Here is a 27,440-nt window from a genome sequence, read left to right on the forward strand (position 1 = left end):
ATTTCCGGCTTCCTTAAGGCCCTTGAAGAAGCCAGACTGCGCCGGCGATACGCGTTGGGCATCTCTCATTCTTTCAGATCCACTGCACCAGCTGCTCATACAGGTTTTGGCTCTCACTACTTGATCTTATTGGGGTCTGCTTTTATTTATCAGTGGCCTCTACTTATTCAACATTGTCTTAATGCAGTTTATAGGTTGATATTGTGTATAGCTGGTATATATTGTATGTCCTGATCTGTGGAAGTTCAGTGGATCCTGTATGTGTCGGTTTTATCTTGTTACCGACACGTTGTTCATATTGTATACAATTTTCTTATGTGTCTGTCTGTTGTAGTTGTCTAATAAACTTTATATAAACTTTTATCCATGGCTATTGTTGGATGTGCATTTATAGGGTGGTTCTTTTGGCTCTTCTTTGGGTCTGTCTTATAATGCTGAAGTGAGTTGTCATTGTCAATAGTACTTTTGCTGTACCTACTACATATATCCATTCCAGTCCAATTTAGAGTACAGTTCTCTAGAAAATGGAAATTCATTCATGCTTAAAATGTCAGAATTATATTAGAATAAATGATTCCAGGCAATGCACTAAAACAAATGAGCCTTAAACTTGGCAAATTTCTTTCACACTGGCTTGCTTTATAATGTGATACTGTCTTGTTTAAACCCCAAACAGTCATAATGCACAAGTAACAACTGAATCTGTGAGAACAGGGACACTTGCGCTACTGTCAGGTATTTCTCTGAGGCTGATCTATTCACCTAGTTTGCTGCTGCCTGGTATTAGGGGTGAGTGTCCAACCTACTCTCACCGAAAATGAATGGCTGATAGCTATAGATGTTTGTAGAATACCGGCGCTGACACAGAGAAGGTAGGGGAGAGTGAAAACTAATACATGTATACAGGACACTAATTATGAAGTCTCTACCTGTATCTCATAGATGATCGTTCGGTGATGTGGTGTGATCCCGTTTGTTCCAAGAAGCGCTGACGAAGGAACCCGTAGGTTCAGAAACGCGTCGGATGGAAACTTGTCCTTTAGAGGCACCCAGAGCGAAGTTGTGACGTCACACGAAGACGCTCCTGAACTCATCCCTGCAGGCTCCTCCACGTGTGTGCTTGCTACCGGCCGGGGCAGCGCGCAAGGTGCGAGTTAGAGCAAGAAGCGTCCCAAAAGATCTACACAGCGCTTCTTGGAACAAACAGGATCACACCACATCACCGAACGATCATCTATGAGATACAGGTAGAGACTTCATAATTAGTGTCCTGTATACATGTATTAATTTTCACTCTCCCCTACCTTCTCTGTGTCAGCGCCAGTATTCTACAAATATCTATAGCATAATGCACAAGTATTTTTAACTTTACCAGGCACTGTCTGCGCCAAGTTTGTCACAAATTAGAAATTATTATAGATTATTATACATACCATATTTTGATGACCATAACACACCAGACTATACAGAAAAATTAAAGAAAAATAATTTCTACTTATTAAACCTTCCCTTGTGGTTTCATGAACTGGAAGGGTCAAGGTCATTAACTTTGGGGTCTAGAGTAGAGGGGATTAATAGATTGGGACAGCTCCTGTTAACCGTATTGTGTCATCTGTTGACCTTTGAAACAAATAGCAGTGGAGCATGTGGTCACCTAACTAAATGTGTCCAAGTAAGGCCTCATGGACTTAAAGGTATTGTGTCACTTAAGCACGTGGCATTTATCATGTAGAGAACATTAATACAAGCCACTTACTAATCTATTGTGATTATCCATATTGACTTTTTTGCTGGCTGGATTCATTTTTCCATCACATTATACACTGCTCATTTATATGGTTATGACCACCCTGCAATCCATCAGCAGTGGCCGCGCTTGCAAACTATAAGAAAAAGTGCCGGCCTCTCTGGTGGTCGGGACCGTGGGAACTCACATAGGTTAGTGCTTTTTTCTATAGTATGCAAGCGCAGCCACCATTGATGGATTTCAGGGTGGTCATAACCATAGAAACGAGAAGTGTGATGGAAAAATGAATCCAGCCAGCAAAGGAAGCAATATGGATAATAACAATACATTAGTAAAAGCCTTTTATTAACTTTTTCTACATGATAAATGCTATTTGCTGAAGTAAGACAGCCCCTTTAACTATATTTTGTATCTGTATCTAATCTGCATTTTTTTTGCACCACCCAGTTTATCAGTATGTCACTAGATTAACAGTCAATACTAATGAATATGCTCTCTCTGGCTAGCCCCTGTGACTTCCACCTCCCTGACAGGAGCATTTATGAAGTGGGGACCAGCTGGGCTGGCACCAGAAATCATTTGCATGACTCTGACAGCAGTTCCACAAGTATTGACCTGATGGCAGCCCTGTATACAGTACAATAAATCTTATGGCACTCTTAAGACAGACAATTTAGGACGTTTTTACTTATTAAGTAGATAAATAGTTGAATAAGTAAAATGAATCTAAAATGAAAAATTTCCCATTTAAAATAGGATTATAGACAGTGATAGATTCAATTATGTATTCTGTACAGTGCAGTTGCTTAGGGGGTTTATGAATAGATTAATAGTTCTGTATTTTGAGTTGCAAATTAACTACATGTTTATGTACCAGATCCTTTTTTTTTTACGTGATTTGTGTTGAGCAAAGCAAAGCATTCCAAGTGGAATTTGGTCCGAAGTTTAAGAAAACCTTGATTTTAAACTAATCCGAATTTTCTCAAGCTTCGTGGTACAAATCAGGTTTTACTAAAATGGCAGCTGCGCGCGTTACAAAGTGAGGAGTAGACAAGCCCAGGAACACAAGATCACCCATAATGCCGTGCAGCCTGCCAATCTGAAGATAGCCATCCCCTATGATGTCACAGCCGTATAAAACCCTCATTCCGCAGGTCTCCGCCATTGTCCTGTGAGCTGAGCAGAGACATGGCAAGCGAACATGCACTAGGGACAGTATTGCTGAAAACGATTACTAGAAGAATATTGGACAGGAAGAGTGCAGGGACAGTGCAGGAAAAGTGTAGGGAGACGTATTCTGTGTTGGTTTTATTTATTTATTCCTACATTTACTTATTCCTAAATCAGCCGTAAACTAAGATAGATAATTAGAAAATAAATGGTGGCTCTCTCACTGTACCACTTCTGGAAAGGTGCACTACCCCTCAGCACTCCCAAATGCTGGTGTATAGAGATAAGTGTAAAGTTTGGATAGGGGGTCACTCAATATTTAGGCAAACGATAGGTAAGTATCCACATAAATTTTATAGGCTTAAAAATTAACACGCTACAATATTACATATAAAACATCTCATAAAAAGCAATTAAAAGATATAATAATACCGCACCAAAAAGTCATTAGCACTAAAACCTACAATTCAATAGCGCTAAAAATCCCTGAGAGGGGCTATTTTTCAATAGCACTGGAACACTTGAAGAGACTATTACTATTATCGGATAGCTCCAAGCACTATAGTCCAGAGACGGTTATGGTAATAAATCCCACAGTTATTGGAGAGTCATTAATATATCCACATTATAGAGGGTACTTTACCATTCCTGTCGTTGGTCCACTTGTACGCCAAGTTTTTCAAGTGGAGTGCTCTGTTGTGAGCTGCAAGGACCTGTGGATAGAATCTGTATGTAAAGTTCCCCACGCTCCTGGGTGTTCGTTGTAGCGGTGCCGCTTAGTATTACCGCTCCGACCTTCCAGGACCTGTGTGGCGTCCCACGTGGTTTGCTGGGCGGTCAGGTGATCTGTAGTTCCAGGCGGGGTTTTCAAATTTCTTTAGCGTAGATGGTTTATTTCATAATCGTGTGGATATACGATTATAAATGCTTCTTCCTAGTGGTCCCTCACTGTCATTCACCATAACTTGCAGCTGATTGAAGGCAAGAACAACAATAATATGCATATTGTGCCCCCACCTAACCAGCCAAACCATATACCAGCAACAGGTGCCGCGTGGTCATTTACAATGAAGAAGGACTATATAGTCTGGTCTTCATCATTAAATGAAAGGCAGCTGCAGACTAATTGGCCATATGGTTCTTCACCACAGCATGGTCACAAGTTCACAACCCCTCCCACAGCATCACCATTCCATGTGGCCGTACCCTAAGGCAGAGTGGCCTGATTTAGCAATTTGTGATGAATTTATGAAAACCTTACTTTTCAAACAGGCGTTTGATCTTCCTATATAACACTTATTTGGTTTATATAATTTTGGGGGTTTTCTTAAATCTTAGTCTATAAATTCACGGTTGGTAATGTTCTTTTATTCTAAAGATACTTTTTCCCCACGTTTATTAAATTGTTTTCTTCACATTCTCTATATCTCGTCCGAACCCTTTGAACCTTGAGATCCCCCTACCTTCCTCCCCTTTTTCTTGACTCTCCATTTAATAAGTGCTGGGAAATTGGTCTCTGGAATCGGTGCCTTATTCTCTAGGCCTTTGTGGCCCATGGCAAAGTGTCATGCCTTCTTTTTTCCTCCCTGTTGAATCAGTCAGCTAAGCGCATCGAGGCCCGAAGGGTAAGACTGCGTGTACACAAGACTATACATCATCATCATCATCAATTGAATTTGTTGGTGAACTTCACTAATCTCTAGATGTAATTAGTATCGCAGAGAACATAAGTAAAAATGTACTATCAAAAGTAAGGAATGTGAGACCAGCAGGCACCTCTATTGTTCAAGCATATTAGTTAAATTGCATCAGTAAAATATTATACCTTAAAAAATTCAAGCACAACAAGCAAAAAATATAACAGTATTAATCTCAAAAAATCCCATAAAAAATCCAAGTTTTATTGAAATTCATTGTTAAAAAGATCTTACATAGAATATGGAGTACCTTCAGATAGTTTCACACTTGCAGTACAGCAATGCGGCAGGGTGCTCCTGGTAGACGAACAGCCTGCTGGAGTCCTCCATATCCGGCATAGGCAGATAGTGCCACATGCCCACAGGACCCCATAGACCATAATGGTATACAGTGGGAATCCTTCCACTCCCCAGCATAAGTGCTGGGATTCTGAAAAAATTGCTGCATGCAACAGTACGATCTGAGGATGATTGGGGCTGGGGGGTCCAATCTGAGGCTGATAGGGTCTGATTGGGGGTCTGATCTCAGTCTGATGGGGGTTGGGGGGGCAGATGTGGGTCTGATCTGAGGCTGATGGAGGATGGGGGACCACATTTTTTATTGGGCCAGCCCCGCCTCCCCAGCAACCCCATCACTCCTGTAGGTAGTTAAGATAGCTCTCTAATACCAGGTCAGACAACTGATCTGTCAGTTTCCTACATGTATATACTGTATGTAATGTCACTGTATATACTGTCACTGTATATAATATAATGTAATTGTATAGTACTGTTGAGAGGTCCCTCACAATAGAATATTTCAGTCCTCATCCCACACAGTCCCCTTCTGAGTTCAGGCCCCGTAGCAGCCACTTCCCCTGTTTCCACTATAGCTACGCGCTTGCATATAGCAAGCACGATCGAGGTGGTCCTACAGATACTCAATTGGGCTCAAGTCTAGGGAATTAGTTGGCCAGGGTAGTACTTGGAAGTCCTGGTCATGATCTTCTAAGCAATGTTGGACATTTCTAGCTGTGTATCATATCGCATTGACTTGCTGATAGATCCCATCTGGCCCCAGGAAGGCAATCAGCATGTATGGGTGTACGTGATCTACAAGGATGGATTCACCAGTCGGTTGAGTGTGCCTTCCACATGGACGAGTGGGCCGGAGAATGCCACAAAAACATTCCCCAAACCATAACGCAGCCACCACCACCTTGTTTGTTCTCTGATGTTTCTTGTCTGACACTCCAACGTCCATCTGTTAGATTATTCGGAAAACGTGACTCATCGGAGAAGTCAACCCTTTGCTAATTAGTGGATGTCCAATTCTGTTACTGCTGTGAAAATTGAAGCCTTTTCTGCCGTTGCAACTTCATTAACAGAGGCACGGTGACCATCCTTCTACTTCAAAGCCCTATACACAGTAGGGTTTGCTGAATTGTTGTTTTGTACACAGTCTGGTGCCCCCTGTCTCATTTTAATAGTGAGCTGCTCCACTGTAGCCTGTTGGTCTGCCCTCACTTACCTTCATATCCGACGCTCACAGCTCACATCAATGACACGTAGTGCTCCGCAGTTTCCACTCGCTTATTTGTCCATTCACAATAAACTTTAACCACAGCACCTAGAGAACAGTTCAAAAAATGGCCTCTTTTACTCATGACAGAAATTATGGATATGTGTACAGACAGCCTTTATCACAACTTATATACCCACCAAGCCAGCTCATAATATGAGCTATAAACTGCTGACATTGAAAGTAGGATATGGTTATTATAATATGATTCAACTGTGTAATAAGTCAGAGCAACTCGACTTGTATTTTACCGTATCTTGAAAATGTTTTGCTAGTTATCTGACTAACTTTCTCAGTTGGAAATGAGAACACCATTAGCATCATACAAGGCAAAACCCATTAGATTACAAATTCAAAGAAAGAAAATAAGTACTTGCAAAACAAGTTCAGGGAAAGAAATAGACTCACATAACACAAGTTAGATGCACAGGGAGATATTTATCAAACTACAGTGTAGAGTTTGAATAAAGAAGTGGTTGAGCATGCAACCTATATCCAAATTCACAGTCCATGGGACAGACTAAAATAGTTAAATGTTACAAGGGGTGTTCAATAAGTTCAATAAGTTATTTTCCTGAATATGAAAATAACGTTTTCGGAGACAATTGAACTTACTAATCCCCTTGACTTCATCACACTTATTCCACTTCATCTTCAGTGATTGGGTGCCCTCAGAATAGAAGGAGATTTCTTGCTGGTACAGGAACCCTGTTACCGCCTCTTTGTATTATCATCAGGGAATCGTTAACCATGCAGAAATTTCTTCAAGAGAAAGTAATCCTTAGGAGCCACTTCTGGACTATAGGGGGAGGGTTAAGCTCCTTGAAAATGCATTCCCTGATAGTAGCTTGTGATTTGCGAGACTTGTGAGCTGGAGCATTGTTGTGAAGCAGCTCACCTGACAACTTTCCACGGTGTTTCTCTTTGATTGCCTCATGTAATTACTTCATTGTTGAAGCATAGTTGTCTTCAGTAATAGTCTTGTGTGGCATGAATTTTTGTAATAAAACGCCTTCTGTATCGCAAAAAACTATTGCCATGATCTTTCCAGCTGACTGCTGCACATGAAAGTATTTTGGAGTTGGTAACCCCTTGTGCTTCCACTGCATGGACTCTTGTTTGGTCTCAGGATCATGGTGGTGGACCCATGTTTCATCACCCATAATAATTTGAGAATAGAAGTCTCCTGGATTTTGTCTAACATGTCTAAATCCTCTTGGCTAAATTGCTGGAGACAAGTTTTTTTCTCAGGCGTCATTCATGTCGCTCACCGGGAACTGACCTTTGACTTCATCAAAACATCATGAATGAAATTGGAAACTGTGCCAACTGAAATGCCTATTAATGAGCTATAGCAGTTACTTTGACCTGATGATCTTCCAAAATCGTGGCCTTCAGTTTATGGCACATCTCCTCTGAAAATGCTTCGACAGGTCACCCTGAACAGGGGCCTTTAATAATTGTTTTACTACCCCATTTAAACTACTTGGCCCAAAACTTTGCTTGGTAGAAGGTAGGTGCATCATCAACAAATACAGCTATCATCCTTTCATGGGTTTGTTTAGGCTTCTTTTTTTCCTTTGTATGGAATTTAATCTCGGAATAAAGCTCCACATCCCTCAATTTGCAGACCCACACTGTATTTCACTTGCAATCCTGTCACTTCCAGTACTTTCATCAGACTGAACGGTTACTGTGTGCTTTGCATATCCAGACATGTCTGACATGTCTCAACCTGACAAAACATGGTGAAGTAGATAACTTATTGAACACCCCTCATATGCCTTTAACCTCTATTGTGGATAAAATGTTTGAAGTTTTTCAAAGAGATGCTATCCTGGAGTATCACAATGAAATAAGTGTATAACTCTATATGAGGGATCTGTCCTGTCAAAGTAATCTAAACGGCTCCAATGACTGGGTAAGTCATTGGATGCCATAAATGTTGGTTAGTATTTGGTCCTATTCAAACTGTAAGAAATTATTATATATAAATATATATTAAATATATACTATATACAATACACCTTCTTACTGGGTTTGATTCGAAGGTTGGATGCAATAAATGAGACACAAGAGTGAATGTATAAAAAAAAAGATATATTGTATAGTGTAGAAAATTGATATTGCAATATTATTTTTATTATTATTGATGAGTATATATGGAGTTACAGTGGAATAAAAATAAATATTACATAGAGAGAGATGTATACACACATAACAATAATTACAATTACTTCACCAATCCAAGGTGACAAAATATACAACAGACAACTCCTTAAACCTTAAAGTACATATTTAACACACATGGCCTTTTTAGATCTGTCCACCAGTCTCCTCCCCTGTCCCCTTCCAACTTCATTCTCTTTCTTCCAACTTTCTCCCAGCTTCCTCCAGCTTTCCCCTATACCCCCAAACATGGATCTTTTATCCCTTGAAAGCTCTTAACACCCCTTTCGTTGTCAACCCCCATATCAGTTATCTGAGAGTCTGTGGGCGTTTCCAGAAACTGAATCTTGGTCAACCAGTTATTTTAGCATTATATACTTCTCTCCTATTGACACATTTTGAGTGCCTTTTGTTCTCTGCCAATCAGCATATGTAAGAGATACAGGATCCTACAAGACCTTTATTTGTGAGAATATGAATAAGGCAAAAGGAGCAAGATATAACCTAATGATGTATACACATGTACAGTTACCTACTCGTCTGATTCACACAAATAAATCCCTCATAATCTATCAAATATAATGCATACATTATTTCTAAAACCTGTATTTCTTACAAAACATTTAACTTTGTTTGATAAATTTGCATCTTTAAACCTAAAATTTTTGTCTAAAGATGTTACTTGTTTTTTTTAATTTATTTTTTACACCAGCCCCTCACTAGAGTGAGTTTTCACCTTTTTTGTAACTTTTTTAAAAATGGCAGTGATAAATCTGTAGTAAAACTTGTTAGCATAACTAACTACATCCACTTTCTCGCCCACTTTTCAAAACTGGAGTAAGTGGTGTAAACATGCAAAAAGTTGCAACATTTTAACGCAAGTAACACCAAAATGGCGCAAAGACCCTATTGTGGAACTTTTTCAAGCCAGCATTCTGAAGCACATGGCAAGATAAATCTCCTCATGGAACACTGCGTGAAGTTTTAGCCACTAGTATAGAAGAAAGATAGAAGAAAGTAGAGTGTGAACAGATTCAATGGTGGCAAATCAAAGTAATAAATGGAATGAGTGACTACAGTGTCTAGAAAGATTATTAAAATGAAGGTTATATTGTTTAGAAAAAAGACGGACGAGGGGCGAACTACTTCCATTGCAACAACAAGTATAGGAAAGGAGTTTTCAATGCAATGCAGTTGGTGCTTGGCAAATAAAAGATAACAATAAGAAGTATTCATTGAAATGGTGTATTTGTTCAAATACATTTATTTCACATGTAAAGACGGAACCACATTGGATGGGTGTGATACCCTATTTTGGTAGTTGACAAATAAGTACACAATTCAGAGTCAAATTATAAACTGCTTACAGTATGATGCAAAAATAACAGTATCATGGTCATCCCTTGGCCAAATAATGTTACCATACAATTGCCTAAATAGCAATGCTATATAATGCCTGTAGTGAATAGTAGCTGGACTACCATCCACTCCTAAAATGATATCCAAAGCAATTGGTTGGTTCACATGTGTCATGTCATAATGCAGGGAGCCAAGTGTAATGATTACAATGAACCTCAAATAAATCTGAATTGTAGCAAACAGGCTCTCAAGACTTCCTTGGTGGTATTATATTGTATGATATCTTTTATCGTTGACTCCAATTACCCTGTAGCTAAGATTGTATTAATATGTAGGTATGAAACTTAATGCTATTTTAGCTATTAGGTAATGGAGCCTAGGATAGTAAATCTTTTTTATATCATACAAGGTATACCTTGAGAGTTTGTTACAGTCGACTGTGCCTCAGTAACAATACAACACACTGTAAAAATTGCCAAAATCAGTAGTTTACTTCTTGTCACTGTGTCACTTCAACTATGTCTACAAATTGCAGCAACAGAACTGCATAGTACAGACAGCAAGTGCTTTAACAGTTATTGCTATGGTTTAGTGATGTGGTTATGCCCACGTGGTTTTAGTGGTATGTTTCACCTGGAAAAACTGTGGCCAATTTCTGCTTTGCAAAACCACAGCAATTGTGATAAAAATACATGAGGCATTTTTACCATACAGTATTTGTTGCCTTTTTTGTGGTGTGACTTGTCCACGAAGTGTAATAAACCGAACCATAATGATTAATCTTATGATACTTTATTCTGGAGATGTGCTGATTGTAAAATGATTTTAACCTTTAATTAATGTTGCCTGCCTGAAGTGATACATCAATAAGGAAATCATTCTGCATGAATCATTCTTTTTAGACCTAGCAGCAAACAATTAGTTGCCCCATATATACACTATATCAGTAACTAGCATAGTAAAATAGGGGGGAATTTATCAAGACCGTTGTTTTCTTTGCCGGTCTTCATTCCTCCTGCAGCCATTCTCATTGGCCCACAAGACATTGCAGCCTTCTCATTGGCCCACAAGCAAGAAGGGAGGTTACTGATGAAAAAAAAATCTAGAATATAAAAAATTACAAATATATATCACTATATTCTAAATATTCGCGAATTCTCGAAGTGCCGATGTTCGCGATTAATATTCGCTATTCGAATATTCGCGCCCAACACTAGTGGCCATATAGTTCAGGGATGCCCTTCTGGGAGAGATATTTCCTTCCGGGGACCTTCCATTGGAGTGTGCCAACAAATTTTCTAAAGGCCTCCAAGTCCACCAATATATATGGCAGTAATTGGTGAGCTAGCAGTTCTGACAAACCAGCGGTCAGCCATTGGCAAGAGGATTATCCAGCATCATCATTTTTTTATGCTCGAACATTTGGGCCATGGAAGCCTGCCTTGTGCCAGATGAACGCGACGATGGCATGGTGGAAGGTGGAAGGTGGAGTGGAGGACAAATGGGAGGAGAGAAGAGAAGCAGAAGAGGCAGGACGTGGAGCGATGGGAATGTGGCTTTGTGGGTTCCGACGGCGTTGCTCCCACTGGGCTCGGTGATGGGAGACCAGGTGCCTTCTTAAAGTGGTCGTCCGTAGGTGAGTGTTGGGCTTACTGCGACTTATGCATTGACATCACAGGCTGCAGATGGTAACAATATTATCAGCAGCTGACACGTTAAATAAATGCCCACACTGCGGAGCCATGTGCCGGCGTCCTGGTTGTGCAAAATGTGACCGTGCATGGTTTATGACTTGCTCCAGATACATTTGCAGTCTTCTTTTTGCCTCCAGTGCGCTGCGAGTTCTGCCTACATCTCTTCCTTCTCCTCCCTATCTGTTGCTTCAACTCTCCCTCTGAACTCCCCTCCTCTTCCTCACTTGTGGTCACCCATGTGACCTCCATTAATACGTCAATCAGTATTTGACTGAAACAGGTATATAGCACCCCTCAATCACTATTTGGCGGAAACAGGCATATAGCACCCCTCAATCAGTATTTTGCGGAAACAGGTGTATCGCAGCCCTCAATCATTATTTGATGGAAGAAGGTATATAGAAATAGCACCCCTCAATCAGTATTTTGTGGAAGAAGGTGTATCGCACCCCTCAATAAGTATTTGGCGGAAACAGGTATATAGCACCCCTCAATCAGTATTTGGCGGAAACAGGTATATGGCACCACTCAATCAGTATTTTGTGGAAGCAGGTGTATTGCAGCCCTCAATCAGTATTTGGTTGAAGAAGTTATATATCTATAGCACCCCTCAATCAGTATTTACTGGAAGAAGGTATATAGCACCCCTCAATCGGTATTTGGCAGAAACTGGTATATAGCACCCCTCAATCAGTATTTGGCGGAAACAGGTATATAGCACCCCTCACTCAGTATTTAGCAGAAACAGGTATATGGCAACCCTCAATCAGTATTTAGTAGAAGCAGGTGTATCACAGCCATCAATCAGTATTTGGTGGAAGAAGGTATATAGCAATAGCACCCTTCAATCAGTATTTTGTGGAGGAAGATATATGGCACCCCTAAATCAGTATTTGGCAGAAACAGGTATATAGCACCCATTAATCAGTATTTGGCGGAAACAGGTATATGGCACCCCTCAATCAGTATTTGGCAAAAACAGGTATAGAGCACCCTCAATCAGTATTTGGCGGAAACTGGTATATAGCACCCCTCAATATGGATTTTGTGCAGGAAGGTATATCACAGCCCTCAAGCAGTTTTTTTGGGGCAACAGGTATATCACACCTGTTGCAATTAGTTACTGCAATAGCGTTTGTCCCTCTATCTACCTGCGGTATCGCAGCAGAACCGCACACAACTGCTGCACAATAAAAATACACTATAATATAATTTATATGCTAGAAAGTATATTATAAGTATATCACACCCCTCTATATCACACCTATCAATAGCACACCCATACCAGTCCTTAAAAAGGACTTTTGTGGCCCTATTAGCTAGCGTTTGGGTCCCTAACTGTCCCTGCTCCAAAATGCAACCTCTCCCTACACTGGCAAAACACATAATGTAAAATGGCTGCCAGATCGGGTTCTGTTCTAGGGCTGGGGGTGTGTCCATGTGCTGAAACATTTCAATTGGCTGTCCTGTACCACCTGATGGATGTGTCAAGGGTCAAAGTTCAGCGCTATGCAAAAAAATATGGTGCGTGCGAATATCGCCACATGTTCGGTAAATCGCGAACGAGCAACGTTCGCCGTGAAACGACCCCAGGCCATCTGACCATGTGTTTTTCTTCCTTTTTTCATAGTCACCTTCCAAGAGCTATAATTTTTTATTTTTTTTCCATCTATGTAGCTTTATGATGGCTTCTATTTTGTGGGACAAGTTGTAGTTTTTTTATGGTGTCAATTTGGGGTACACATAACTTTCTGATTAACTGCTCCCTCTCTCACCGCTTACATGCGGAGGGTGCCATTGCCTGTGGCATGTAAGAAGTTAAACAACCCAGATGGGCACTCCTGCTGGTCCCGGCTGTTAGACCAGGAGCATGGCTCTCATGTGAGAGCCAAGCCCCCACTCTCTGCAGTCCAGGGTACCTGTGCAGTACTTAGACCAGGCCACCATGAAAAGGCAGTGGCCCAGCCTAAGGCCCCTTAGTGACCGCTGTAAAAAGGCATATTCGTGGTCACTAAGGGGTTCAAGCTTTGTCCTTTATCTCAGCCTATGACATTTGCTCCCAAACTGATTAAATTCATCTATGTAAAACAATGCCCATTATATGTGATTTATCTTATTGCAGACCAGTAAGCTTAACATCCATTGTTGAAAAATGTTTGAGGAGCTCTTAAGGGACTATATGCAGGAGTGACAAGAAATAATAGTAGCAGTGATAGCCAGCATGGTTTTACTAAGTTGTTAAAACACCTCTGGATCAACTTGCAGGATAACAGGCCGAACTGGATGGACAAATGTCTTTTTTCAGACTTATATACTATGTTACTATGTTACCTTGAATTATTTTTATGAAGTGAGAAAAAGCCTGGAAATATAAGTAGCTGGGATATGGTTTTTTGGACTTTGAAAAGACATTTGACCCTGTCTTGTATAGATGAGGGGTATAATCGCTCCCCATAATCCCGTAAAGAAAGGGTCCAGAGTTGTGAATGGAGCAGCATGGCACATTTCAATCCAGTGCTCCATTCTATAGAACTGATGGAGCACTGTCTACATCTGAGAGCAGAGTTAGATATCGGCAGATTATTGCTTGATACAAATGCAAAGTATAACCAATCCATTATAATATTGCATAGACGAAGATCTGAACATTTATTTTCATTTACTTAGATATTAACCCTTTAATGACCATGACATTTTCCATATTTTAGATTTTTACTCCCAGCCCTCCCAGAGCCATAATCTTTTTATTTTTTCATTCCCATAGCTGTATGATGGCTTGTTTTTTGCAGGACAAGATGCACGTTCTAATGGCGCCTTATACAGTTGCAAAAAAAAAGTGGTGGGAAGCAAGAAATGCAATTCCAAATGCGCTGGAATAATTTAAAAAGCACCATTCCGCCACAGTTTTTATATATTTTATATATTATTGCATTTTAATACTGGGAAAAAAAACTTTTCTTTTCATCGCCATATTCTGACCCGTCATATTTTAGGGCATGCAGATGCTGTGGTCACATTTGACCACGGCATCTGAAGGGTTAAAAGTCAGCGATTGGCATTAGTGCTGGTCGCGGACATTAGCGTCTGCAAAGGCTATAGACAGCAGCAGCGGACAGGGAGAGAGAAGGGAGATGGCACGTGCGCACTTCAAGCGCTGTCTCCTCGTACAGCTGATCAGAGGGGGTGCTGGGTGTCGGTTATCTGATGGCATTGGACCTCCCAACTCAAGCTTCATAAAATGTTATAAATGCACATTTCTTATCGTCTGTTAAAAATGATCGGCTTCTCTGTACAGTTATCTAGCGTTTACTCACTAATAATACGCCCTGAGGGATAAGAAGGTCTGTTGAATATTTGTGGTGGCCCAAATTATCAATCATATTTTACACATTTACAATAGTGCATTATTAACTGCAAATGGAAAATGTCTTTCAAAGTATCTATAGTAGCTACAATTAATATCACCACAGTACGTCTAGCTTTATAAATGAGTTTTACAGTAGAAATATCTATTAAGCACAGTATCTGCTACTTTTGTTGAGTTTGCTTAAGAGCCTATAACCTTGGCAGTCTTGCACAGCAACAAATTCTTTAAAGGAATATTCATAGTAAATGTTATGTAATTTTTTTTCTGAACATTTAAGGCCTGTAAGAATAATCAGATGAGACCGGACCACACCAAGGCCTCCTGCACACGACTGTGTTTTCAGTCCGTGTTCTATCCACATTCTTTGCAGTTTGAATGCAAACTCACCAATTTCTATAGGGTTGCAAAAGATTCGGAAAGCACACGGATGTTATCTGTGTGCTGTCTGCATCCAGTTATAGGATGTGTCCTATTCTTGTCCATTTTGTGGACAAGAATAGGCATTTCTACTAAAGGGTCCACGAGAAGTGTGTAATACACAAGGACTGCATTCGTATTTTGCAAATCTGCAATTTGTTGACCGCAGAACAGATATGGTCGTATGCAAGAGGCTTAATAATTAGTGTTGGGCGCGAATATTCGAATTGCAAATATTAATCGCGAATATCGCAACTTTGAGTATTCGCGAAGATTTAGAATATAGTGCTATATATTCGTATTCACGAATATTCTAGATTTTTTTTCATCTGAACCCATGATCCCTCCCTTCTTCTTGCTTGTGGGCCAATGAGAAGGCAGCAATGTCTTTGTCTGAGCTTAGCAACATCCTTAGCAACCAATAGGAAAGTTGCCTACCCCTTACTATATAAGAACACCCCCAGCAGCTATTTTCTAAAGTTTATTGCAGTTATGAAGGAGACAGCAGTGTCATTGCTGTGCTCTGTGCTTTGTTGTATTACATTAGAAATTTAACTTATATATAAAATTCAGATAGTTAGCGGGAGATAGTCAGTGTAGGTTAGATTGATCTATAGTGTAGCTGATAGGTTCCAGTGCAGGGTGTTAGGCAGTGTAATAGGTTACATATATGCTACAGACATAGTGCTGTGATGTCACAAGTTGCATGTATTGCGAAAAAATATGCGCGAACATATTGGAGCACTCTATCTGCATATAAAGCTAATATAATCGCGAATTCTCAAATTCATGAATATATGACGAATATTCTAAAAAAATTTTTGCAAAATGTCACGAATTCTAATATTGCCCCTGCCGCTCATCACTATTAATAATAATAACAGTCTCTAAGTTGCAGAAAACAACAATAATTTCCTAGATGCATTTCTTGTGCAAACCTCCTCTACAGGCCCCTTTACACCAGCCAACACAGGAAGCAATTATCGGGAATTAACTGTTTATTTCAAATAATTGCCTGCTCCTTACAGGAGGTGAAAGATGTCTTTACATGCAGCAATCACTTCCGCTGTATGGGGACAAGTGATCACTAGAGTGATCACTTGTCCTCATACACTTTCATTGTTTAGACAGCACAATCTGCTGTACAGAAATGATGATTTAGGAGACTGCATCAGTGATGCTTTCTCAGCTTCTTTACTCAGAGAAATTATGGGGAAGGAGTGGTCCTACCCAATAATTGTCCCAATCATTGACCCTTGTAAAAAGTCTTTATGGCCCCATACCCACAACTGTGTTTGGGATTCATATCATGCCTATAGTCTCAATATTAGACAGTTTAGTATTGTTAAAATGTTTTAAAAAATTCAGATATTAGGCCTACATAAACTGGCTTCTAAAATAAAAAATAAAAAATAAATAGCAAAAGCAGTTATGGAAGTATGGATAATAACACCATTGATCTATGAGGACACTAGATTACTTACTGGGTAAATGGCCCCTTATTCCCAACAGCTCTTTGGTCCTTAATAGCAGCTTTAATTCTGGAGGTTGGATTACTTTTCTCTCAGAACAGTTTTTTAACCAACACAGACATGAAGTGTTGTGAAACCATATTGACCTATCATTAAACTGTCAGAGCAATAACCGCACAGGGAACAGATGTCATTTTTTCCTTTGGGAATAAAAAAGCAATTCTACAGAAGAGCAAATAAAGACTCTATTTAACCGCTTGTGATCTTAAATGGATTGTTCATTGGCATATTGAAATGTGTCCACGACATGTTGGTGGCTAAATGAATGCATTTTTAACTGGTTCAATACATTTAGCAGCAAATAAGTACAGTAATTGTATCATTACTTTCCTTCTCCTTAGTTTTTATACCAAACTAATCTACCATTATTGAAAGGCCATCTATTGTTTATCTGAAATAGATATCTACACTGACCAAAAATATAAACGCAACACTTTCGGTTTTGCTCCCATTTTGCATGAGCTGAACTCAAAGATCTGAAACATTTTCTACATACACAAAAGACCCATTACTCTCAAATATTGTTCAGGAATCTGTCTAAATCTGTGTTAGTGAGCACTTCTCCTTTGTCGAGATAATCCATCACACCTCACAGGTGTGGCATATAAAGGTGCTGATTAGACAGCATGAATATTGCACAGGTGGGCCTTAGACTTCCCACAATAAAAGACCACTCTGAAATGTGGAGTTTGATCACAATGCCACAGATGTCGCAATGTTTGAGGGAGCGTGCAATTGGCATGCTGACTGCAGGAATGTCTACCAGCGCTGTTGCCCGTGCAATGAATGTTCATTTCTCTACCATAAGCCGTCTCCAAAGGCGTTTCAGAGAATTTGGCAGTACATCCAACAGGCCTCACAACCGCAGACCACGTGTGACCACACCAGCCCAGGACCTCCACATCCAGCATGTTCACCTCCATGATTGTCTGAGAACAGCCACCCGGACAGCTGCAGCAACAATCGGTTTAAAAAACCAAAGAATTTCTGCACAAACTGTCAGAAACCATCTCAGGGAAGCTCATCTGCATGCTCGTCGTCTTCATCGGGGTCTTGACCTGACTGCAGTTCGTCGTCGTAACCAACTTAAGTGGGCAAATACTCACATTCAATGGTGTCTGGCACGTTGGAGAGGCGTTGTGTTCACGTATGAGTCCCGGTTTTCACTGTTCAGGGTAGATGGCAGCGTGTTCCAGTTTCTACCAATATTCTGCAACTTCACACAGCTATTGAAGAGAAGTGGACCAACATTCCACAGGCCACAATCAACAACCTGATCAGTTATTTGTGACAGAGATGTGTTGCACTGAGTGAGGCAAATGGTGGCCACACCAGCAAGGCAAAACTGTGGCCCTTTATTGTGGGCAGTCTAAGGCACACCTGTGCAATATTTATGCTGTCTAATCAGCACCTTTTATATGCCAAACCTTTGAGGTGGGATGGATTATCTCGACAAAGGAGAAATGCTCACTTACACAGATTTAGACAGATTTGTGAACAATATTTGAGAGTAATGGGTCTTTTGTGTATGTTGAAAATGTTTCAGATCTTTGAGTTCAGCTCATGCAAAATGGGAGCAAAACCGAAAGTGTTGCGTTTATATTTTTGGTCAGTGTATTAGATTCTTAATCGATCCACACAAGTAACGTTTGCTAAATAACACTAATGATGTTCAACTAAAGCTGACTACTTTCTAATGTGCCTGTACAGATTTTAAAAACTAAAAAGACCAATATTATAATGCGGTTTCCTGGATCGGTCATAGTTTTTTTCCATCAATTGCCATCTGCATTTGAGGCACCCTTGAAGATACTTGTTGGAAAAATAGTAAAAATCCAGCACTATTTTTCTGATAAAATGACCAACACCATGATTGAACCTAGGGACCCTATTATAATTCAAAGGTGTCTGTCATGCAACATATCCTTCACAGTTTGAATTCTGGTTTTCTGCTCCTATATAATTTGTGAACATTGCCCAAGTATAAAAAATGATAGTATTAACAGGACAAAATATGGCTCTAGTAAATAATGATGTGAATAAAGTGCTATGAAGACAAAAAAAGGAATTTAGACATTTACTTTAAAGGGTTTTTATCACCAGAATTAACCTTATTAAACTGGCTGACATTAGCGATGTCAGCAGACCCTAACTGTACTAAATCTCATGCTTATGGATGCCCCCGTTACTGCACAATTTTAAATTTGATGATATGCTAATTAGCATCTAGGAGCAGGGGGGGGGGCGTCGTTCGCCCACCTCAAGTCTTGCCCTGACGTCCTTGATTGACAGGGCCAGGTAGCATTCGTCTCCTCCTTCCGGCCCTGTGTGCTCGGACTGCGCAGGTGCGAGATTTATCCAGCACACAGGGCCGGCATGAGAAGACGAACACTGGCCCTGACGATCAAGGACGGGAGGGCGTGATTTGAGGTGGGCAAACAGAGCCTCTAGGAGCAGGAGCAATGCCCCCCCCCCCCCCCATGCTCCTAGAGGCTAATTAGCATATCATCAAAGTTAAAATTGTGCAGTAATGGGGGCATCCATAAGCATAAGATTTGGAGAGTTAGGGTCTGCTGACATTAGCACATCGGTAATGTCAACCAGTTTAATAGTGTTAATTCTGGTGACAGAAACCCTTTAAAGGTTGATTTTCTATTCTTCTAAGCAGGAGTTTAAGTTATTTTAGTGATATACCATCCACTTGAAAAAGACTGATGTAAAATGAAATATGAAATAGTTAAAGGGATTTTCTGGTACTTAGATATTGATGGCTTATCCTCAGGATAGGTCATCAAATATCAAATACCTTGGTTAGCCATTGGCATTGAAAACTATACAGTGAATGGAGTCATAGTCAAAATATTCCATCCACTATGTAATGGTACTGCACTTCAGCTCCATTCAAATGTGTTTTAATATATGCAAATGAGGCTCTAGGAGCAACGGTTGCATTGCTTCTACACCTAGAGACTCTGCTTTCTCCTCAACTGCCACCCATGCCTTCTGCACTTTGATTGCAGGCGTGTTGATGTTTTCACTGCCTGGCCCTGTCAATCTAAGTGCTGAGTGTACAGCAGTTGCAGAGAGTGATGAGCCTCTAGGTGCAACAGTAAAGCCCCCATTGCTCCTAGAGACTCATTTGCATATATTGCAACTTCATTTTTCTCAGTAATGCGGGCACATATGAACATAGGACCAACACAGATGCCTTCAGCTGCCAAGCGCACATGTAACAGGTCAGCCAGTTTCATAGGTACAAAGCTGCTGACAGATGCCCTTTAATCTAAGTCCTGGAAAACTTTTTTAATGTACAAACTAAAACATATTTTTTTCCTCCTTTTAGGGACACCCATGTCCTTAAAGCAAAGAAGTAGACATTTCATGTATACATTACAGTAAACAGCCAAATCCTTTTTTAATGTATTTATTTATTTTTTGGTTCCAGACATTTACTGTCAACTGCATAGAAAATGTGTTGATTGAACCTCAGCAATAATTTTGTCCTATAGTTTAAAATACCTTTTTTTAGTAATTATTTTTGTGCAAGAAGTCCTAATTATTAGTAACAGCTGCTGGTGGGATTGTGTAATACTTATGAGCCAGCCATGGATTAGAGCTTGTCTGTGATCTGAAAAGGCAGTAGGTCTTTAATTGCCTTATTGGCTGGCTTCCTGCATGCATTTATATTTCATAATTCCATATCTGAGAACAAATAGCACTTATCAGGGAAGGAAACTGCAATGACATGAGAAGTGGACCAGTGTTTTTTTCTTTATATTCACCTACATGTTAATTACAGCATTTCTTTGAGGAATTAAAGGGGTTATCCGAGTTATTATTTTGTTCTTTCTATGTTCCTAACTAAGCAAATGTAACAGCTTTCCAATTCACTCACTTTATCTCCAATTGCTGGTTTCTCAGATTTCACTGAGGGTCACATGACCTGTGATGTCGGCTTCTCTCCCTGCTCTGATAAAGGTTGTTTACAAGCCTGTAAACGAGACGTCGCTGTGCTGGCCACGCCCCCTTCACTGCCGTCTACTCTCTCTCCTAAGATTCTTAACCCCTTCAGCTGCACAGACTGCAGGAAGTGACCATTCTGGGCATAGGATCTGACAGACTAGAGAGAGCATTGCACAAGAAGGTAGGGGGAAGATCCTGTGTGTATTAGCAGTGTTATTATACAGGTGGGACTTGTCCTACACTTACAAGTTGCTGTTGATTCTCCCAGCACTCGAGGCAGCTCTTGTATCCACTCCCTTAGCAGTGTCATTATACAGCTTGGACTTGTAGTCCTACACATACAACATGCTGCAGAGTCTCCCAGCAGGCAGACATGTCACTCAGGGCAGCTCTTGTATTCACTCCCTTAGCAGAGCAGGGGGAGGGGCAGAGATTGTTTTTATTGCATGTAAACAAAGGGCCAGAAAAGAATCAGGGAAATGAGGAAATATATATTCTTTTTTTTTGCATAAAACTTGCTTAGCTCAGTTATATATCAGATTTTCAGTGCTATATTATTTTTTTTTCATAACTCGGACAACCCCTTTAACTTAGTATGGTCCATGATTGCATACATGTATGTACAGTGCTGTGAAACTCATGATTGTCATTTAACCTGTTAGTGTCCACTCATATTTCTTTTTACAGCGGCCTAATCTAAGCACTGCATGGGTCTCCTGTGCAGTGAAGGACAAGAGCTTGACTTTCACTGGAGAGCCAGACCCCTTCTCTAACAGCCTGGGCCTACAGAAATGCTGATCTAGTCAGTTTGACCCTTCCGATGATTCAGTCAATAGCAACCGCAGCATCTAAGTGCTTTAGCGGGAGGGAGCTCCTATTGTCTCCGGTCGGCACCCTGTGATGTCATTCTTTGCATGGCAGCCTGTTGCCTAATAAAAACCCCAGTCCTGCCTGCAGTAAATACCAATCAGGCTGTGTCTCTCTGCTGCAGCCTGCTGGTGACTGTCAGCAAAGCACTGACAGTATAATATTCTACACTGCATAACTAGTATAGGGTATTATAGAAGTGATCAAAAGATCAACTGCTAAAGTCCCCTTATGGAACAAGTAAATGGTCAAAAAAAATGTTTTATAACATAAAAAAAAATCAAAGTGAAAAACACCTTTTTTTCATAGATAGAAATTGCAAAAATAAAATCTCCACAGATTTGGTATTGCCACATCTGTACTGACCCACACTACACAAATATTTTGTAATTTATCCCGTATGGTGAACGATGAAAGAGAAAAAATGTCAGAATTGCTGTTCTTTGCTTATTTACCACAACAAAATTGAATAAAAAGTGATCAAGAAGTGTTAGGCCCCTTTCACACGAGCGAGAATTCCGCACAGGTGCAATGCGTGATGCGAACGCATTGCGCCCCACACGTAATCCGGACCAATTCATTTAAATCAGTTTGTGTACATGAGCAGTGGTTTTCACACGTCACTTTTGCGTTGCATGAAAATCGCAGCATCTTCTATATTCTGCGATTTTCACACAACGCTGGCTCCATAGAAGTGAATGGGGCTGTATGAAAATCCACAAGCAAGTGCGGATGCAATTTTCACGGATGGTTGCTAAGAGATGTTTGTTTGTAAACATTCCGTTTTTTATCACGCGCGTGCAAAACGCAGTAAATTGCATTGCACCCACCTGATAAAAACTGAACAACTGAACGCGATCGCAAACAAAACTGAATGGCTTTGTTTGTGAAATCACGCAGTTTTCACTGAACGCATACACAACGCATCCGGACATAATCCGAACACGGTCGTCTGCAAGGGGCCTTATATACACCAAATTGATCCCAATAAAAACTATAAGTCATCCTGAAAAATGAAGCCCTCACACAGCTCTGTAAAATGAAAAATAAAGTTATATGTATTGGAATGTGGAGATGCAATAATATTTTTATAGGTTTTTATTGTGCAAAGGTAATAAGATAAAGTGCAGTGTAAAAAAAAAAACTATAAGCATTTGGTTTTACTGTAATCATAATGATCCAGAGAACAATGTTATTTATGACAAAAAAAATAACATTGCAAAAGTTATAATGTAAAATCTCAATAGAGGAAAATTTATCAAGACTGACCTTCCCACACTCCAGTCTTGATCTCCCTGGACTGGCATGAGATGCACCTAATTTATTAAAAGGCAAATGCACAATGGTGCATAAAGTGTGACTTTTTACTCCAGAATTGTAGCAGAAGAGGCTTAGTAAATGTCCCTAGGTGGCAGTATTGCTGCTTTTACCCATCACCTCCTAGAAAGAGTTAATAAAAGTTAAATCATTCATTTATTAGTACCCCAAAATGATGCAATTCAAAACTACAATTTGTCCCACAAAAAACAAGGAGTCATAGGGCTACATCAATGGAAAAATTAAATAGGTGCAGCTTTTGGAATGCAACAAATAAAAAAATATTAAAATAACGCTTGGTCATTAAGGCCCAAAACAGGCTGGTCACTTATAGGTTAACCAGCTTGGAGACAAGCACAGGGAAGAACCACATCATCAAATACGGTACATACCTTGTTTCTTGATATCTAAATGAAAGGATCGTTACACAGGGGTTACGTTTGACATTCCCCTCTGCCTTTAAATGGGCACTAACTTTTCAAAAACCTTTTTCTCAAAGGTCACTTTAGGTGGACCTGAGCAAATCTGTAAATCATGTTATCCACCCTAAAACACTACTAAATTGTCTACCTCTAGGGGTCTTCCTTTCAGCAATTTTGCTTACCACTCACTGTTATTAGGTGAATCTCGTCCTTAGCAACAGATGGACTGAAGGAAGTTGGTATGTCTTTCTTCAGTTGCTAGGTCCAGAGTACAGTGAGCATCTGTGCTCAGTGCAGAGGCCCCTTCCCTGTCCAGAGCTCAGTGCTTGAACAATGCAGAATGCTTAGCATCTCAGACTGCTATTTTCTGTGTATGGCAGCCACATCTTCACTCCAGAATATAGTATGTGCATTCTTTACTCCAGTCATAATAGAATTCATTTATAATGTGTTTGAGTGCCTATGCATGTATTGTTTTTTTCTTGCTTATTAGTCAGCATCTGTACTGTAATCAATGTGTATTGTGTTCTGGATAGTGCCTCTCATAAACTCTCCCCCATAAATTGTCTTCTGTGACCTGCAGTTATTTTACCCTCTGAATGCTGTCATGGCAATATGAGTCATAGTTCTGTTTGCTGTGAGCTTAAACTGTCTCTTACATACCATGTGTGCTCAGGATAAGGGTAAGGGCTCACTGGTGATTGTAAAGGAAGTCTAGGGCAGTATAGTACTGGCAGACTGTTTGTACTTGGACATACCCCTAGGTATGAGTAGAACTGCTGGATGCAGGAGCAGCACACTGGGGCAACAAGTCAATGCAAGCAGACCATAGCCCTAGGGAGGCTCGAATGGGTCCTCACATTGTCCCTAGAAAAAGCAGAAGATAATTTATGAGAAGCTCTAAAACTCATATAAAAGATGACCATGTATACAGTGAGACCTGGGAAGATCTTTCAGATAGCTGCCTTTCAGCCTATTAGACTGACTATATACCAAAAAAGGAAATAATTAATTGCCCAACTGTTGGAGGATGTTGGAGGATTTAGGACTTATTTTACAGTAAAACAAAAATTATAGGTATCACCCCGATTTTATGATTATTAACAGAAAAAATTAACAATTAAAAAGTTGAATGGGGACAAAAAGAATTATGCGGTGTGTTAACAAAGAATGTGGTATAAACATGAAGTCCCAGAGGAAAGACTTGGAGCATCATCCACTGCTGCCCCCAATCTGACAGTTCCAGTTAATGGTACAGGCAGAGTACAAAAAGCCATGTCAATAGCAAATATAAAGGGCATATTGGCCCTGAGAATAACTACAGAAATAATAATTAAAATTATAAGACCTAGAAAAGAAACTCACTAAAACGAATTAGGATAATTATCATTAGAGATAAGAGAATTTTTGTAAAATTTGATTAATCAATTTTGCTGTTACCCAAGCAATTTGTTTCGTTCCAAATTAATTCATCTCGAATTGCTATAAATCAGGTATACCCGTACGTCACTGTGACTGAGGGAATGTATGGAACGGGCTGCTGCAATGAGTGGCATACATGGCAGGTGCGACTGTATCATACAGCACCCAGCCGCAATGACGGGGAGCAGTAATCCTGCCAAACCCTGTAATTGAACCCCTAATATGCCACAATTAAAGCTGATTGCTGCATCTATGAGGTAAGGAAGAGGAATGCGTCTCCCTCTGCCTTTTGATCGGTGTTCCCGCAGTGAAATCCAATCAGTTACCATGGCAGCCTGGAGACTTTGAAGCTTTACAGTCCTGCTATGGTAAGCTCCATGCTGTGCTGTGCACGAGGCACAGCTCAGCAGGAAGCATGATATAATGCTATTCACCCTTATAGATCTCTATTAGGGTGAAGGGACAAGGGAACAAAGGAGGGTTGTAATCACCCTCCTTTCCCAATTTTACATATAAAAATATATAAACAATAAAAACATAAACATATTAGGTTTCACCGTATCAAAAAAAAAAAACTGAACTAATAAAATATTTTTTTTACATTTCCTGTGCGGTGAATGACGTAATGGAAAAAAATAAAAAACTATTCACAAGTCACATTTTCCTCCCTAAAGAATTTTATAACACTGATCAAAAAGTCACATGTACCTTCCATTTATCAATAAAAACTGCAGTTTGTACCGAAAAAACCAAGCCCACACTCAGCTCTGTAGACAGAAATATAAAAAAGATATGGCTGTCAGAAAAAATGGCGATGCAATACCAGTGGAAATAGTGGCCCCATGATAGAGTGGGTGCCAGCAGCAGTGGCACACAGCACAATATGGTGGCAGATCACAGTAGTAGCAGAACCCAACAACAGCAGTGTGATAGCAAGGGCTTGTGGTATGCATGTCATTGTAAAAATGTAACATGTATACAGTATATCAGTAGACCAAGAAGCTCCATTGTAGGAATGGCAGTAGAGGTAGCAGGTAGGTGGCATCAGGCAGGTGGAAGCATGAGTGTGGTGGCAGCAGCACGTGGCCAGAAATAACACCCCATTTTGCAGAATATTCCTGTGTTGGCAGTGTGATCAGTAGTAGCAGAATGATCTGTTGCATCAGGCACCAGTGTCTAGAAATCCTGGTTGATCCACCCCATGATTCATCTTTATCAAAGTTAGTCTCTCAACATTTTGGGAGCAAAAGCAAGAACTATGCCCCGCCGCACTGAACACCTGCTCTGATGCTACACTACTGGTTGGAAAGCATGCCCCTGACAAACTTGGCCAATTGCGCCCACACTTCAAGTTTGCATGCCTACTAGTCCAGGAGACCTTGGATCATAGGTCACAGGGTGCAGTACAATTATGCCACCACCTGTTGGTTGAGATTCTGCTGCATGTCCCACTGCTGCTGGGTGGTTTCTTGAGAAAGCAGTTGAAGAAAATTGTTCATGTCACTCTAGACTTAAATTGCTGCTTATGGAGCTGGTGCTGCTCCTGAGCACCCCACACCCCTCACACCAGTCATTGGAATGGAGAATGATTGCAGAGGGTTCCCCCAGTCAGACCTTCCTAAGGACGGTGATGGTGCTGGTAGGCAATGACCAACCAAGTACACAGCATGTCTCTATAGTAGTCTGTTTTTGCATCCCTCTCAAAAGGTCTAAAAAATGCCCCCATTTTTGACTGGTATTGAGGGTCTAACAATGTGGGTAAGCCAGTAGTCATCCCTCTGGCAAACCCTGACACTGCAGCTGTCAAATATCTGTTGGCCATAGAGTACAGTAACTCTGTCACTAAAACAACGGATTAACTCTGAATGTTGGTGCACTGGATATATTTCACCTGCCTTTAAAACAGTGAGTGTACCATTAAAATAACGGATTAACTGTGAATGTTGGCGCACTAGAAAGTGATGCACATAGAGATATATCACACCTGCCTTTAATACTGAGGCACACTAACTTTATCACTAAAATAATGGATTAACTGTAAATGTCGGTGCTCTAGAACGTGATGCACATGCTGATATATTACACTGTCTAACATCAACCACACTTTAATCACTATTTAACCTGTAAGTCTAATTATATTTCTATGTAAATCTATTTAAACCCCTTTTTGTATATTGTAATTTGTAATGTATTTATTGGGCAGGTGATTAACGGATTTATTTTTGCATAATCTATGCCACTACTTCTGTTTTTATCTCCAGTTTAAATACATGTTGTGAAGTGCCTGACAATCGGACCTGTAAGGTTCGAAAAAGCATTGTATTTGTAACAAATAAAGATATTCATGGCTTAGTTCCAGACCAGAATACTCCTTTAGGCCGATCAGAACAAGTTCCAGCAAAAATTGTAAGGTGGTCCTGATCAAAAGTTTAAGACCACTTGAAAAATGGCAAAAAATCATATTTTACATTGTTGGATCTTAACAAGGTTCCAAGTAGAGCTTCAACATACAACACGAAGAAATGAGAGTGAGACAAAACATTTTTTGAAAATAACGATTAAACTGAAACAGTCTGTTTTTCAGCTTATCCAACGTTTAGGACCACATGCCTTTAAAAGGCCAAATCTGTGCAAAGATGTGGATTCATTGTCATTTTCTGTCAGGTAGTCACATGTTGTGATGGCAAAGGCAAAAAAATCTCTTCCTTTTTGAACGCGGTCGGGTTGTTGAACTGC

General features: G+C 40.2%; 1 protein-coding gene and 1 long non-coding RNA gene across 2 annotated transcripts in view; one reads left to right on the top strand and one right to left on the bottom strand.

Moving 5' to 3' along the window:
• The window catches only part of CALN1 (calneuron 1), a 489,140-nt gene that overhangs the window by 309,621 nt on the left and 152,079 nt on the right, over positions 1-27,440 (top strand). The gene's annotated exons all lie outside the window — the stretch shown is intronic.
• Positions 6,436-27,424, bottom strand: LOC120995546. Its single transcript, XR_005777620.1, has 3 exons — positions 27,245-27,424; positions 23,465-23,470; positions 6,436-6,446 (listed from the first exon to the last, which is right to left on the bottom strand). It is a non-coding gene; the product is annotated as an uncharacterized LOC120995546 (long non-coding RNA).

Source organism: Bufo bufo, chromosome 3 (genome assembly GCF_905171765.1).
Source record: "Bufo bufo chromosome 3, aBufBuf1.1, whole genome shotgun sequence".
In the NCBI taxonomy this organism is placed as follows: Eukaryota; Metazoa; Chordata; class Amphibia; order Anura; family Bufonidae; genus Bufo; species Bufo bufo.